A 3611-nucleotide genomic window follows, 5' to 3' on the forward strand; every position below is an offset into this window, starting at 1 on the left:
ACAATAGGAAATTTGAAATGCCATGACACAGGACAAGAAAAATTAGTAGCTTAAAATGAGTCAATGTGAATCAAGGATGGATTTACCCAACAGAACTCAACATTAATCTTGTCGAAGCTGCACTGCTAATAAACTGCCCACCTCAGCAACCATGTGCAGAACACCATGTGCATAAGCAATTACCAACAGAACACGCTCCAAATGATGCCTAAATGGACTATTAAACAGACATGCTTTTTCCGAAAGTGACTATGGGCAGAGAGTTTTTTTAAAAATGAGAATTGGTTCAAACAGGGAAATGGAGTAATCCTGAGCTTAGAGCGCCACCTAGAGGTCATAAAGGAAAAAAGAAATGGCGGATCCGAGAACCAAGAAAAACAACAAAGAACTATTCTTAATTAAAAAACGGGTTGTTGAGGGTGGAGAAGGGTATTTTTCTTTTAAAATATTTCTAAAATCGAAGAGCAACTCCCATAGTGATAAATATAACCAAGGGCCAAGGAGATGGCTTTGAGGATAAAGGTGCTTGTAAGCCTGAACCTGAGTTGGCTTCCAGGACCCATAGTGTTTAAGACTGATCCTAAAAGTTGTTCTCTGACCTCTACTTGTGAGCTATATCACCTGCTTGCCAACCTATGTATGTGCGAGCGCGTCACGTGCATTTGCTTCTTGTTGCTGTGTTAAGCACCATGCTTCGAAGGGAAGAATTCATCAGATTTATTATCACCAGGCTGAGTAAAGGCAGAAGCCTGAAGCACAGAAATACACAAAGTATGGAGTAAGGTTGTCTGCTGGCTTGTTTCCTCTGGCATGCTCGGTGACCTACCATATGTATCTCGAGCTCATCTCCTGCAGGATGACACTGCCCATGGCTAATCTATAGTCGTTAGCAATTAAGAAAAGGCCTCTCAGAAGTGGCCAGAGGCCCTTCTGATCAAGGCACCCAGCCTCCCCAGTTGAGGTTCCCTCACCCCAGCCATGCCTAGTTGAAAACCAAGGTGAACCAAGAGCTTTGTTGTAAAGGACATTTTTTTTTTCATGTGCTGGAAAAGCCAAAGTACATACAAAGTTCTAATCTTTATTTTTTTTATTTTTAGTGAGCTCTACATTTTTCTCTGTTCCCTTCTCTATGTCTCCCCTCCCCTTCAACCCTCTCCCAAGGTCCCCATGCTCCGAATTTACTCAACAGACCTTGTCTTTTTCTACTTCCCATGTAAATTAGATCTATGCATGTCTCTTTTAGGGTCCTCATTGTTGTCTGGGTTCTCTAGAATTGTGATTTGTGGGCTGGTTTTCTTTGCTTTATGTTTAAAAAACACTTATGAGTGAGTACATGTGATAATTGTCTTTCTGTATCTGGGTTACCTCACTCAAAATGATGTTTTCTAGCTCCATCCATTTGCCTGAAATTTTCAAGATGTCATTTTTTTCTGCTGTTTAGTACTTCATTTTGTAAATGTACCACATTTTTCTTATCCATTCTTCAATCGAGGGGAGTTTAGGTTGTTTCCTGTTTCTGGCTATGACAAACAATGCTGCTATGAACATAGTTGAGCACATGTCATTGTGGCGTGATTAAGCATCCTTTGGATATATATCCAAAAGTGGTATTACTGGGTCTTGTGGAAGGTTGTTTCCTAATTTTCTGAGACATCAACACACTGACATCCAAAGGGGCTGTATCAGCTTGCATTCCCACCAGCAATGCAGAAGTGTTCTCTTTGCTACTCTTCCTCTCCAGCATAAGCTGTCATCAGAGTTTTTGATCTTGGCCATTCTTACAGGTGTAAAATGGAATCTCAAAGTTGTTTTGATTTGCATTTCTCTGATGACTAAGGATGCTGAACATTTCTTTCAGCCATTTTAGATTCCTCTGTTGAGAGTTCTCTGTTTAGGTCTGTACTCCATTTTTCCATTGGATTATTTGTTCTTTTGATGACCAATTTCTTGAGTTCTTTGTATATTTTGGAGATCAGACATAGATCTGATCTCCAAAGTTCTAGTCTTGACCCATGAAAATTCAAGAACTTAAATTTCCTTCATTTTGACATTATACCCGTGTCTTCAATCATGAAATCATCAATAATTAAAAGAGTGAGACAGGAATGGGAGTGTTGGGGAGCCTAGGGATTGACGGGGGAAGTTGGAAGTCATGATGCATATATGAAAGTGTTGAAGGAAGACAAAAGATATTCTAATTTTTTAAATCTTCAGAACAACAAATTAGGTGGTGGGAGACAGCAGATTTGCACAGCAAACAATAGATATGCAGAAATCTTTCTAAGGATAAAAGTCAGTTTCTCCAAGTCTGTCTTTTAAAGTATGATCATATCCTCACCGACATCTCTGAGCAGAAAGTACCTAAGGAGATAAACTTACATGCTTAGACTTAGACTCTCTCTGACACATCCCTATAGGAAGCTCTTAACTAATCTCCATTCTTCTCCACAGAAACCAGCACACACACCGCAGCTGTGCTAAACCACACGAGTCTTCTCCATATAATTAAAATTCTTGTTTGGCTCTTTGCAGCCTTAAGATAAAAACTCAGATACTTTAACTGTGCAGCTTTCTGAATGATCTGCCTTTCTTCTGATTCACACCTTCCCATTTTTTTTTTCATTTTCCTTAAATATAGCAGCAGTAGGAGATACACAATGAGATCAATACCATGGGGGCTGGAGAAGTGGGTCAGCAGTTAAGACGAGCTGCTCTTCCAGAGGGCCTGGGTTTGGTTTCTAGCACCTACATGGCAGGTTACACTCATCTGTAACTCTGGCTCCATGGGATCCAGTTCTCTTTTGACCTCTGCAGGCACCAGGTACACAAGTAGTGCAAGACATTGATGCAATTAAAACGTATACATGAAAAAGTTTTCATGGAATTTCTAAAAGAATAATGAAAATACTAACATCTATACTTGGACTAGAGACTAGATAGAGCCGGGCATTATCATCCCAAATACGTAATCATAATAAGATATGAAAACTGCAAAATTGATTATATCAATTCTATAGATTTGTATGCATTCATATTGTTTTGCATGCAATCAACACCATTACCCACCTCCAGAAACTTTTTTATCTTCTTCAGTTAAAATTCTGTATATAGCTCTATAATAATCTCCTATATGCATGTAAGTACTCTAAGAATCTCATACAAGTATAAGGATACAGACTTTGTTGTGACTTGCTTGTTTCCTTAGCACAATACCTTCTAGTTCTGTCCATATTATAGCATGTATTAATATTGTTTCCTATTCCAGTGGAATATTCCATTGCAAATACATCCCACATTATGTCAGTAGGCAGACACTTGGATTGCCTCTCCCTTTTTTCACTTTTACAAATAATGCCACTATGAACATCGATGTCAGATTGATAAAATAATGTCTTGTACACTTGATAGCCTAGAAAAGATGTTTAGTTTTAAGTTTTGAAATGGGTAAGTCACTGGATAGTGGTGGTGGCAAGACTTTCATCCTAGCACTCAGGAGGCAGAGGCAGCTGTTACATAGAGAAAAAAGAAAGAAAGAAAGAAAGAAAGAAAGAAAGAAAGAAAGAAAGAAAGGAAGGAAGGAAGGAAGGAAGGAAGGAAGGAAGGAAGGAAGG

Source organism: Alexandromys fortis, unplaced genomic scaffold (assembly GCF_014885135.2).
Source record: "Alexandromys fortis isolate MF-2015 unplaced genomic scaffold, M_Fortis_MF-2015_v1.1 scaffold_145, whole genome shotgun sequence".
NCBI classification, from domain to species: Eukaryota; Metazoa; Chordata; class Mammalia; order Rodentia; family Cricetidae; genus Alexandromys; species Alexandromys fortis.